The sequence below is a fragment of the Oxyura jamaicensis genome, chromosome 3 (genome assembly GCF_011077185.1).
Source record: "Oxyura jamaicensis isolate SHBP4307 breed ruddy duck chromosome 3, BPBGC_Ojam_1.0, whole genome shotgun sequence".
Lineage (NCBI taxonomy): Eukaryota > Metazoa > Chordata > Aves > Anseriformes > Anatidae > Oxyura > Oxyura jamaicensis.
In genome coordinates this window covers 41633608-41647378 of record NC_048895.1, presented here as the reverse complement: position 1 = coordinate 41647378, position 13771 = coordinate 41633608, and the positions used below count along the sequence as shown (strand labels likewise).

The window sequence follows — 13771 nt, the reverse complement described above, 5'->3', positions numbered from 1 at the left end:
TCCTGGTAGCCAGAAGGTACATTTTACACGTTTTATCCCCTCCAAACTGGATTCCTACAACCATTTTTCAGAAAGACTCTGGAAGGTGGGTTTCTCCACAGCAGAACTCATCTGCCTTGCATGGTTTTGTACATCTTTAAGGAAAACACATAGGATAGATCCAGAGCCTAAGTTATGGTCACAGATCCTGCAGGAACACTGCCTTCCCCAGTTGGCTTCAATCCACCTTAGTAAGGCAAGCTCTGCAACACAAAATATAATCAAGCCAGATATTGAGCTGATACTATCAGCTGTCGTAATCTCACTGCTGCTCCCCAGGTAGGCCTAAAATGTTCAGTGCTACAGGTGTGAGATGTTCATACCACAAGCTCTTCCAACACCCCCAGTTTCAGGAAATATGGAGGATGCTCAACAGCTTAACGGAAGAGGTCAGTTAATTTAATCCATGCGCTGATTCCTTGATGTCAATAATTTCTTTCAGCCTTACTTAATAGCGTGAGGTATTCCAGTGTGGCCACAGCCTCATCCGAGTACAGGCTGCAGGTGAGTGTTTGAGTACCCGCATCCCTCACTAATCTCTGCAGTGTTTAAAATCTTGGATGAGCATACAAAATCACGTTCCTCCTGTCACAGGAGAGGCATTAGCAAACAACACCGGATAAAACATTTTAAAAGGCTGCTGTCAGGGATATCTGAGCAATTGCCAAAGCGAAGAGGGGAAGCTAGGATTCACACAGTGAAACACCAGTGAGCTGCCTGAACAGAGCCGCTCTCTGTGGGGACCAGGAACCTGAAGCTCCGTAGTTAAGCCAGAGAATGAGAAACATTGAAGTTAAATAGATGAAGCTGGGGTGAGTTTATTCTCAAGAGGTGAGCAATGTAAGCCATGATCTGCAGTTTTAAGATTGCTGGACTGTTGGTTATGTAAATTCAAGCAAGGAAGTTAAAACACATAAGTAAATTCCTGGATTGTATTCAAATACATGTCTGATTATTCTGTTCCTTAGGGCAAATTTAAGAGGTGGTGGGGTTTTCCTGCCTCCCAAATATACAGTTGAGGCTACGCTCCCAATAAAAAAATAAAAAATAAAAAGTTGCACTATCAGCCAGCATCTTAACCGTGGTAGGATCTTTCCAGTAAGTAAGCCAGCCCTGAGACATGTACTAGCACATTACAAAGCAGTGTCTGATAGTTCTGTGTTTCTCTAGCCCAACATGGCCACGTCCCATGGGTTACAAGTTCATGGATTACTATAATCCATACAAATATAATTACAGATCTTTATGACTCTTAGCAAGCTCTGCATACTGGCCATGTGCTGAAGTACAAGTTCTCTCCTAATCCCATTTTATGGTTCCCCTCCCCCTAAAAGAGCATCACCAAGCCCTCCTTTATCCAGACTGAATTTTGATGCTTTTGATCTGTTGGGATTGAGGACTACATGCAGCCCAGAAGATTACTTTGCTTATCTCTCCCTCCATATCCCCTTTAGTCTGCATGGCCTCAGGAAGACATTTAGGGCAGATGTCAGGCCAAGAAATCCATAACACCAGCCAGATTTTAACAGCAGGCCTGTCCCACACCTAGCACAGGCACGATGCTCCTCTCAGGCTGAGCACCACCTGTGGATACCCCAGCAAGACCAGGATGCTGGGATCACTGCTGCTACACAAGCAGCTGTAGCTGGCTGGCTGCATAGGGCAGAAAAACCATGGCTTTGCCCTGCCCTCCCACCTCAAATGCCTGCTGCGTGCAGCCTGCTGCGTGCAAGGACTAGCTCAAGGTACTGCAAACATGAGGACCTGGGCACAAAAGAACCAGCATCATTCTATCTCTGGGGTGACAGAAGAAAGTTGCTGCTTTTCAGAAGGAAAGGGTCTCCCTGGAGGGCCTGATCATCTGAAACACCTTTAGTGGTCAGTACAAGGCTCTGGCAGTCTTGTGCTACACCAACCTCTTGTCCTATATGCATCTAGTTGAGGTAGCTTAAACTTCTATGGGACTTTCAGGTGCCCAGCTATCCCAGATTCTTCCTACAGGACCTAAACCTTGCTCCTAGAACACTACTATACTAGTATGTTCTCCACTAAATCTGCACCCCAACCCTCTGCTTGAACTCCGGCCTGAAATCCAGGCATACCCAGTGCTGCAGCAGAAGATAAGCCATCAGTGTGCTTTGCCATGCCACTGCAGGAGGGAGGGTACTGTTTAAATTGGCAGCTCTTCCCAGATCTCGTTACTCTGGGAAAGGAAGAGAGAAAAGTGAGCTCCAAGGGCAGTTCAACATCTCCACTGACCACCAGCTCTGCGGGGAGCCCATGGAGCCCAGGCAGGTAACAAGCAGCGAAGCACTGCTTCACCCCAGAGGCTGCTCCAGGAACAGGCAATTAAAGAGCTTCAATCTGGGAAGTTTCCAGGCTGTCACCCATATCACTCTCTGAGGCGTGCAGGTAGGTGTAAATGCTGGTGAAGGGCACCCTGGCTGACAGCTCCCAGTCTCAGCATGCCCAGGTGGTAAGAGCAGCTCCTCTCGCACAGCCAGTGCTCTTCTTCCCTGCTCTGCGGGGACCCCTTCGAGGGGCACAGGCAGAGCTAGCTTTCTCTGACCTATTATGTTAATGGCCCCTGTGATGGAGGCAGATAAGAACTGTGCCAGTTAATAGCAGTTATAATGAGGGAGAGAAGCAATCCTTTTTCCAGTTGAGGTCGATAACAAGGCTCCCATGGGTAACTATGGGAAGTGGATTAGGACAGTTACAGGAAATTAAGATGTGCGCAGAGGAGTGTTGAAGGAACCCTGGAGAGAAGTTTTGAAATTCTTGTAGCCTGATGAGAAATGATTCACTTATCTTCCCAAATGGATTTCAGGAGAGCAGGCAGAGTTGCACATACAGAAGCAGCGCCATGCATTCCCTGGGAATAGGTAAGGCACAAACATTATTTGCTCAGCTCTAAAGCTCCTCTCTGTACTTGATAGATGTAATTGCAGATGGTGTTCTCACCTCCTGTTAGTAAACACCTCATTTGCAATTAACTTCACCTGCAATAAAGGTAAGCAGAGAATAATGACCAGCCTTATTCCCTACCACCTTATGAGATGCAAGTGCTTCTTTAGCACAAACCCAAGTGGGGACAGCAGAGCTACCCTGGCAGATGAACCAGAGCCATAGCCCCATTGCACAGACACCATTAGCTCTAAAACCCCATCTCAGATCAGGGCTCTTGAGGCACGCTGGACAGGACCAAGTAGCTTCTGAACCATCAGCATTTCCTGCAGGTAGAGGGGTCTGGGGTTCAACCAGCAGCTACACTCTCCTCGCAGGAGAGTTCTTGACCCTTCCCAGTGTCTCCCAGCCAAGCCAGGGCTTCAATTCTGACAGGACGAACCACATCTCCAGTGGGCTTCAGCCACCATTAAAGCAAATTCAGCTCCAGCCCATATTCTCCACCACTTCCAGCCCCCTCAGCAGCAGAGGCAGCTTCCCCAGCCCAGGACACCTCCTCTCCAGCCTATGTGCTCAGGGCTGGCCCACACTCCCTTCATGCACAGATGGCCAGCCACAGTGCCAGTTAGCACAGGCCCCAGTTTTGCTTCCTGATGTGAACACGTGCATTTGGGACAGAAATCAAGTGGTCTGGCTTACTTCACTGAGCAGCCAGGTCCAAAACAGCTGATGCTGCATTACCAGCAAGGACCACATCTGAGTGGCTCATTAGTTACCAGCCCTCTGAGCTATTCAGCACAAGCCAAACAGAAAACCGCTTCTGGTCTCTGAGGAACTAGGCCTTTTCCAGTTTAAGACTCATTCCCCTTTGCTGTCTTCCAACACCTGAAGCCTTTGCTTTGTTGTTTAGAAAAAAGCATGTTTTGAGTGCCAGTTTTCCAGATAGCCAGGATGGGACAACCATATCACTCCAGTTAAGTCAGAACAGGATCTTTTTTTCCATGATGATGAGCCTAACACTTCTGCCAACAGCAGAGTGAAGCAGGTATCATATAGAGAGACCCAGGAGCACCAGATTGTACACTGAAACTGTGCTGCTACCACCTCTGAAATTGCGTGAAAAACAGAAAAACACAGGCCCAAACTCACTTGAACAGTGGCATTTGAGTAAAATACACACATGAAAGAATAGGACATCCTTTGTCCTATATGGCAGCTCCCTACCCTCCACAGCCCTGGCTGCCAAACATACAGAATGTAACAGCATGGCCAGGGGCTGAAGCCCAAGTGAAGGCTCTGCTCATCGTTTATTTTTTGGTAGTGGGACACTACAACCAAAACACAAGATTTTCCCCCACATCCTTCTCAAAACAACACTAAAGGCCTGTGAGTAGTTTTTCACAGCTACATCTCACTGAGAGGTGACATCCTGTCTGTCAAATGGATGAGTTACATTTCACCTATGTTTGCCTTCAGGGAGCCAGAGGAGCTGTGCTGGTGATTCTACAAGAGTAGCACTTGAGTTTCCCACCAGTCTGTGGAAGCTGCAGGTGCTATGGCTTGTGAAGATCAGGACACTTCAGGTCAGGACCTTACATACATATTTTGAGTCTCACTCTGGCCCGGACTGCCTTGTGTATGTTCAAGTCCGTTCAGCTGAGCAACAGCCTGGATCAGGGCTCAGGAAGGAAAGAGCAGAGGGACAGAAAGAGATGACTGTGAGGCAGACAAAGGCTGGGCAGCCCTATGAAGTGCCATCCCTCAGAAGGGCTGTAAAAAAAGAGCAAAGCCAAATAGAGTACAAGCTCCCATTTTTGGCCACCCAATCTCACACTGAACTCACCTCAATTTCTAAGAGATAGAAGATGCTCAGTGAATTAGTGATAGCAAAATCCTGCAAGTGCCTGCAACCTTTTAATCTGATTTTGAGTCCCCTCACATTGAAGTTCTTTTCCTAGTGCCATGTGCAAGTGCAACAATACCTGGAAATTCAATTGCTGGCTTTTGTTCCATCTCAAAAATTCATCCCCGATATTCTCTCTTATTGTGGTTACAGTGAAAAGGGATCTTGCAGAGCTTTTAGAAATGCTGACTTCAAAGCCCATCTAAGATTAGCAAAGTACTTGTTTGCTATATGGTTTCAAGGACTGCAGCAAGCTTCTCCCTTATTAGCTGCTATATTAATCTCTCAGATATTAAGAGCAAGACAGACTACTCGCAGACATTGATGTGGATATGGGGAGGCAGAAATGGTGCAGGGGGTGCCTAACTCTTCACCACACAACATAGCGACTAGGCTTCAAATGGGGGCTCCCATCCATCCCAACCGTGCACAGCAAATTCAGCTATTAAGGGGAAAATGTCTGTTAGCAGCATGCAGGTCAGAAGCAACGTGGCCCCCTCCCCCTTCCTCCTCTGGATCAGTCACAGCAGGAGCATCTGCAACAAATTAATTTCCCCTGGTGAATTGCAGCCCCCTTGGCCGCACACAGGCTGCGCATTCAGCATCTGCTGCCTTTCCTCACAAGTTCATGGGATGCTTTCAGCCAGTTGTCACAGCTCCTACAACTGTAGATTTTCAAAGGCTTTCTACAACTGGATACAAGATGGAGAGTCGAGGCAAGACCAATATGTTACTTTTCATACTTCGCCCAAATGAAAGATTGAACCTGGCTCTTCTTGCAAAGAAAGACTAGGTACAAAACTTCAGAGGACCCATATACCTTTAAAAGACATAGCACTATACTTTCCTGAGGAGCTTGGCTGGTCAAGTCCCAGTGTGAAGCATTGTTTGATTGAACATACTTTCCTCTGCTGTTTCAAAAACAAGGTACGATGTAAACAATTTCAATGCCCTACATGTTATGACAGCCATAGAGCAGCAGCTATGAGTAGTAAAGGAGCAACAGTTCTGAAACAACACACCAGAAACGCTGTTGTGTGGATTTATTTTATTATTAGAAGAATAGCTTAAGGCATGAGTTTCAGAGACGGTATCAAACCTTGAAGATCCTTTCACATGCAAGGTGCACAGCTCAGATGAACCTGATGTAAACAATGTCAGGGAGAGGGATTAGATCTACAAGCACAGAGACTGACATGAGCTACAGAAAGTTAACCAGAGCTGTTTTTTCATCCCTTAAATTCCTAATTTTCAAAGCTTTCTGCAGCAGACAGGCCCTTCCTTCCTTGTTAGCACCTCCTGTTTGGTTTCCTTTGTTGCCAGCTCAGAGGAACACCCAAGGACAGCCCACAAACACGCCTCAGCTAGGCTTTAACTCATCCAGCACCACTTGCCAGAAGGATGAGATTTCCTTCTCCAGGGGATGGTTCAATGGGACCCTCGCTGTGCCATCCTCACTGGGAGGCAGCTAGAGAGTCCTCAAGGCAGCTGGGGAATGACAGAGGAAGAGAAACAAAAGCTAAACCCAAAGGGTTCTTTTGCCAGAAGGCTATGGCCCTTTGGAGACCAGGGATGTGAACCCACACACATGAGCAGGAAGGTCTGCCTCTAGCACATGGCTGCACACCAAGGCATTAGTCACAGCAGCCAGCCTCCATAATCCCCCTGCTAGGACCCTTTGTTGTAGTCCTGTCCCTCCTGCATGCCACCCCCAGGCTGGTAGGGTAGCCTCTAGCACTTACCCTCCCCTCTGCTTCTGGCCACAGTTTCAGTTCTCACCACTAGACTCACTGCTCTGGAGCATCAAAGTTAGCTCCAGGCTGTGGTTGCAGGACCCCAGTAGAACTTGTGTTTTTTCCATGTACTTTAGCCTGAAATAAGAATGAAGCAGCCTGTACAGGAAAGCCCAAACATTAAGGAAAAGGTTTGGGATCTCTATCATGGATTTTCCTCCAAAAAAAAAATAATAAATAAAACACCCTGAGAATCATTTTGCTTCTTTAGCACGTGCAGATTCTCACCTTCCACAGTTAAAAATCCAAATGCTATCCATATGTTTCCTCCATGCTCTTGTGCTTCCTGGCCATTTCTCCAGCAGCCTTGCATAACCTGGGACTTCCTTCTCACCCAGCATCTCACAGTAAATGTAAGACTTTGCTAGATGAGGAAGAAAGTGGTTTCCCCCTCATTTGCCAGGACGAACAGGTCAAGAGGTCTGGCCCTGTGTACCTATTCATGATCTTATAATGCACAGGGTAAGTAAGAATAAACAGCCATAGCAAAAAACAATAGCAGAAAGACAACACCAGCAGTATTGCCATTTACGAGGTACATGCATGTGACAGCTTACACAGAAAGAGAGGCAGATAGCATTTTGAATTTCACTGATAATACAGATGTAAATTGGCCTAGCTTTAATGGCTTTCATATGTCATCTAATGCTTCAGCTTAGATTAGCAAAGGCTCTGACTTCTTTTTATTGACATTTATTTTGTTCCATATTTGTCTTTGCTATGCACTAGGAACCACTGTCTGCAGGAGAGACACTAGAGCTATGCTTCAAGAGGGGAAAAAGATATTCAGCATCAAAACATGTTTCCTTGGAGCAATACTGTGAGCAACAGGACTTTCTATTTCTTTCTAGGATCCCCAGTAGCTAAGCACAGATGCACAGGATTTTTTTGCTGGTTGATAACATGCCAATGCCTGCTTGAACCAACTTGTAAACATTAACACCTACACAAACAATTCCTGCCCATCTGGAGCAACCCAACATGGGACAGAGCGTGCCCTGCCCAGCAGTAGGTTGTCTGTACAGTGGCACAGGAGCATCAAGTGGCAAAACAGCACGTTCAGAAGCTACAGCAGAGGCTAGGATAGAGGCAATGACATGCCCCAAATGCTAAGTCATCCCTGCTCCTCCCTGTTACTCACTGCCCTTCCAGAGAGCTTTCTGCTTTGCTAGTACACGTTGTTCTCCTCCCCAGGGAGGAGAGCCAAGTTCCTCTCATCTTTGAGTGCTGATTTTTTTTTTTTTCCTTCTCCTCTGAGAAGAGCACCTATGTACAAGCTCCTATAAATCTCTTTGATGAATTTGGACAAGGGAATTGGCATTAACTAAGAACTATTAGCCAAAACAAAGTTCAGCTCAGACTGAGGCTAAGCCAGCTTTCAAGCCTGGTTAACCACAATTATGAATGACAAAGCCTTCCCTTCCTGTGCTGTGCACCTTCTGTCTCCCCTGGGTCCTGGGAATGGAGGAAGAAGGGGGAGTAGATGAGAGACCATCCTTGAGGAGCTCTGGACTTGAGCAGGAGCCAGAAAGTACTGGAAACAGATGTTTTTGAGGGGAAGTATTTTTTTCCTAGAAGTTTCCCAACCAAATACATTGCTTACCTGAATTGCATCTAAATTAATGGAATATCAGTGCTAGAGCTGGGCAGGAAATACTGCTCCTAAGAAACCTCTTTTCTCCCCCTTCCTCAGTTTTTCCTCTTGGGGAAATCATGCTTTCGTTAGTCTTCTTAAGGAAAGCAAAGCAAAACAACAGAAAGAGATCATTAGTTAAGAAACCACCTGTGCTTCTCATCACAGCCAGCAGACAAGCAGTTGTGCACCTCTGTGCAATACAGGAGAATCAGATTCAAATTTCTGATCTTCCCAAATCAGGGTGACTTCAGTCTTGGTCTTCCTACATCCTTTGTAATCCCAAAGTCTCCAGGGTATTGATACTCCTGGAAAATGAAATTTGGTTTTGGATTCAAAATGGTGATTGCTACAGCAGTACTACAATTTCCACAGAAAGCCAGGATAGATGCATTTCTCTCCAAGTTTTCTTTCTTGCATACAGGAACCTAAACTACTTACTACAACTCCTTTGTCCCTCAGTGCTCTCCCCTAGATCTGAACCTTCACAAGTAGCTGATTAAACAGCTTTCAAATGACATTTCCCTTATTCTTCTCTATGTTATTGTGCTTCCACAAGCATAGGACACATACCACCAACAAATGAAGAACTTCTGACAAATAGCATCATCTTATATCCATCTAATCAATGTCCTATGACAAAGCTTGAGAATATTTTTTTCCAATCTCACTTTTCTGTGGAGATTTATGTTTGTTTTACATGAAAAACCAAAGTTGTGTCATCGCTAACTGATTGTGTTTTCAACCAAGGAAGAGAAATTTGAAAATACAGATGCATTTTGACTCCTTGATGCAATTGAAGACACTCTTCTACTGAGAGTTCCAAGTCAACGAGGATAACTCAAGTTGTGCCTTGCTGTCCATTCACAGAAAGTATTTTTGAGAGTTTTGGACAGCCAGAAATACCCCACACAAAGACAGTCTGCTTGGAGCCTGACACGTGCTCAGAGATCCTGCCACCCCAGGAGGGACTATGGAAACTGCAAAAAACAAACCAAGAAGCCTTCTGTGGTGCTGATGAGACTTCCAGATCACTTGTAGGTGGTGGGACTAGGAGGTGGTTACCTCCTAGGTAACAACATGTGAGAGATCACCAGACTTATGCAAAATACATTGCATCTCATGAGGAAATAACTTATCAACAAGTAAGAAAGTGCCCTGGCCTGTTATTCCTACTGTATTTCAGTCCAAATGTATTCATCTTGCTTATGAAACTTGAGAGGGAGTTACATACACCACACAAATTCAGAGTTTCTTCCAGAAACATCTGACTTCATAAGCTGAAATAAGCCAGCTCTGCAGGCAGGATGAAACCAGTTCAGCAGCTTTGCACGGGGAAACACTTGTGTTGATGGGTAGGAACTTTTGAAACAGCAAAGGCAGACAGCTGCAGTCATAACCTAGGTGTTTTGGAAAGACTTCTCAAACTGCTGACCTTGAAGAAAAGTGCTGGAAATTATTTGTCATATTGCTTTGTAGTTCTGTACAGGAAACCAGGTATGTCAAAACTTTACTTCCCTATATGCTTTTTTTCTCCTCCTTTACTCACACAAAGGGAGTGCCTGGTATATCCTGGCCTGAGGACTTCTCCAGGTGGTCCCAAACAGTGCTGGATTAACAGTGCCACCTTTGCCCAGTCCTCAACACTATTCTTCAAGGAAAAAGGTCAACAGTGCATACCTCAAAGCATATAAGGGACCAGTACAAAGAGGCTGACATCTTTGCCAGCAAAAGGAATGCCTTATCATTACTGATTGCTACATCCCAAGAGCAAATTGAAGTTCTTGGTTTAAGAAAGAAAGAAAATATATTCTCAGTGTCTTTTAACCAGCCTGTGAAGCATAAAGGCCTTTTACACGAGTTGTCATACAGGTAATTATAAGAGGCAATAGATTTGACCTACAGATCAGAAACAATAGATTCATTTGTTCTGATCTAGACTGAGTTAAATAAGTGGTAACATATCACAGCAAGAACTCAGGCTACAGGATATTCTTTCTCCCAAAAGAAGGGAATACACCTACAAATGCACACATGGAAACATTCTTTCACACAACTTAAATAGATCCAACTAAGATGACATCAGAAATGAAACCAGATATTAGTCTTTCCATATGCTTGTCAATGAATGTATAAGTCAGTTTCTCTCTGATATCTAGCATCCCTACTTAAAAAAAAAAAAAAGTCACAATATGATTTCTTGATAAGTATATATAGCCACAGATTCCCCCCCTCTTTTACTTGGGATACTTAAGTGACTGTAAAGTACTTAAAGGTAGTTCCAGGTAAAGCTAGAATAGTTCTTGATAGAAGTTGCAAGATTCCAATTTTCATATGTTCAGCTGAGGAAAATTTTCATATGAGCAAGTTGATGGTTGCTTTTCCCGTCAGCATGAAAAAGGTTGGAAAAATGGACTGTATTTTTATTTTCTGTTCACAGGGCTATTTACTAGAGCTCATTAAAATGTGAGTGCCTGTATTAGCATGACTGAGCCTTAACATCTTTCTTTCCACCAATCCATGGTACATGGAAAGTCTTTCTATCTATTTCAAACTGGAAAAAAATAAACCCATGGGTTTAAATAAAGAAAAAAAAAAATGTTTTGACTTACTAATTTATGGTGAAGTGTACCCCTCCAGTCAGCCTTCATTTCCCTATTTGCATGGCTGTGGCAGTCTGACACCAGGAAGTTTGGTTTGCCCAGACATAAGCCCCTTGAAACAGACTTCCTTACCAAACACTCACTGTTACCCACCATCATTGCTGGAAGCGAGGAGAGCCAGCACCCCTCCCTGCCCACTTTAACATACCATGCCTGTAGCACAAGTCTCCATTCATCTCTCTATAGCATGCCAACCAGTAACAATATTGTCTTGGGTTGTTCTCCTTTCTAAGCCTTGTCTGTTTTTTCCACTCACCTCCCTCTCTCACTAGGCTAATCCTTTTGTGCAAGGCTCAAAGAGCATGGTCCCATTCAAGGCTGCAGCAGATGGCAAAGACGCATTATGGGAATAACAGCAAAGACAACGGGATGCACATGAGATCAACATGAAGGAGCACTGAATAGCAGCAACACCAAGCTATGGCATCATTTATCATTGTAGAATGTGAGACATAAGGTTATCTCAAGGGACTAATTGTTTTTAAATCCCACTAGCTCCTTCCAACCATCAACCTGCAGCTTCTGATACCGAGCAATTCCATTTCCTGCCCTTCAGCTTGGCTGGTTTGGCATTAGGGGGTGAGGGAGAGGCACTTCGTTGCCCATGTATCTCTTTATACAGTGAAATGAGCAGTCTTACAGAGCACTAAGAACCAAGGAACTAAGTACTCTTAAACCTAGGGAAAATGACAGGAAAAGAAATACTGTCCATGCAAAGCCAAGAGGTAAAGAACAGGGCAGAGCTAGAATCAGGTGTTACTCTGTCCCTCAAGCACTGTGAATTCCTCTTGGCCATACATACTCCTACTTGCAGAAAGGCTGAACAAAAGCAGCTTTCCTTTGAACTCTAATCAGCTCCTTTACCAGATACTCCTAAATCTAACTTTGTCCCCTGATTGCTGCAATTCTGCCCCATTAAAGTGATTCTCTGAAGTAACTCTGATTCATTCACAATACTGCTATTTAGCAGCCGGAGTGCAAGAGCAATGCGGTTATGTTTTGATTTCAACTCAATTACCAGCAGAGTGGAATCCACAGCACAGAGCTGAGATGTGCTCAGCCCAGCTGCAGCAGCAGTCATACACCAGAAGCCCTGTGCCTTCCCTTCCCCAAATTAAAGTCTCTCTGGAAATGCCTCTCTGCCACACAACCCTGCTGTTGCTAGACCAATATGTGGGGGTACACGTGGTTTACATAGTCTTCTCTCCAAATGCAAGGGGGACATTTTCATCTTCAGATAAGTGACTTGACACACACAGGTCAAAGACAAAGTTGGTTTCTGGAAGCGGAACCAACCTGAGAGGAGCAGGGTTCGAGGAAAGGTAAATACCACGTCCCCAAGGGACACGGACTCTTCGCATTGAACAGAAGTAAGAGCTAAAATTAAAAACAGTTCAAAAGGAGCACTTCTCTTTTCAGAGGAGAAAGGAGAAGTCACCTCAGGCCAGACTAAGAACAGCTCTTCCCACAGACCTATTTCAGCACAATCAGGACCAGTCCTTCCAAGCAAAGGGGACAGGGGACTGGACCTTAGCAGAGCAAAGAAAAACCCAACCAGGAAAGATAGCTCTTACATTTAACCCTACAACAAACTTCAAACATCAGAGCAACAGAGTCCCAACATGCAAAAATACAATTAACCCTTTAGAAAGCAACATTTTTTCAAAGTGCCCTGTCAATCAGACAGATAAAGGGGTGCTTGGATGTAATGAAAAAGAACACAAAGGCTTTCCGTGGTCAGCTCTCGCCATCTTCTGTCCTGCTGATTGCAGCTAGGCTGCTGCAAGAGGTCTTTACATGTACAAATCAACTTACCAGTAATTTTTAGCTGAGATTCTCAAAGCTCCATCTACAAAACTGCTTCTGTCCTTCTCAGCACCCATGGTAGTTATAGCTTAACAACAGCAACAGCCACCTAAAGGTGGTAAGTTCCCACCTCACTGTACAGCAAGACAAATCTTGCCCTGGGCAACATAGCCAAAGGGCCCTTGCAGAAGCACCCCATCATTAGCCACAGCTGGTGAGCAACCAGTCACCACAGCTGGAGGCACCAGTACTTATAGGTCCTGAGATTAATTACAACTTTGGCTACCACATACTGGGAAATTAAATTACCTCCTTCAGGTGGTCTGAATGAGCAGAAATCATCCCCATGTACAGGGAATTAAAACAAAAGAAACCCTTCTAGAAAGAGGAAAACAACAGCAGAACAGGACACCAAACTATTAGTTCAATTTTCTACTCCACCAAAAAGCTTGGTGCTTGTCTTAATTCCATTTTTTTTTTTTTTTCAAAGTTTCTGAGAAACTTCAGAGTAGTGTCTAGCTCTGTATGTCCTAGATACTACTCACTGCTTTTTACCTGTAGTTGAAAGAGCCCACTTTTTGGGAAGGTCTATATTTTACCTGGAGGGATGAACTGCTTTTAAGTAGAGCCTGCTAATATGACTAAGCTGTAGCACTGAGGTCTTCAGTAGAGCTCCTCTGGGAAGTGGCTGCATTTCTTTACAGGCTCATTGGAATTTGTGTCAGCTCTAATGGCTGCCCCAGAGATGCTTCTACAGCACCGTGGGCTCCAGAGAGCAATCTTCTCACTCCTCCTTTTGTCCCCTCTGCCTGGGGAAGGCCTTTTTGCTGTAACACTGAAAACTGCAGCTCTTCCTAGGTTGATACCTCAGGTTTTGTCACCCTCAGTTCAAAAGTAGCACTGTTGAAATAAAAGCATGTTTCCCTATCGCCTCTTGGAGATACAAATGAGGCCAAAGCCTCATTTATTTCCTGGGGTCCTTAGGAGCTCTCAGGATCTCTGTGTCCTGCTCTTAGGGGCCATCCAC

The 13771-nt window shown here is 44.9% G+C and overlaps 1 long non-coding RNA gene across 1 annotated transcript; it reads right to left on the bottom strand.

The window, feature by feature from the left end:
• Positions 1–4234: 4234 nt before the first annotated feature.
• LOC118164038 lies at positions 4235–12946 on the bottom strand. The gene is made up of 2 exons (XR_004749311.1): positions 12754–12946; positions 4235–4716 (listed from the first exon to the last, which is right to left on the bottom strand). It is a non-coding gene; the product is annotated as an uncharacterized LOC118164038 (long non-coding RNA).
• Between the last annotated feature and the right edge of the window lie 825 nt (positions 12947–13771).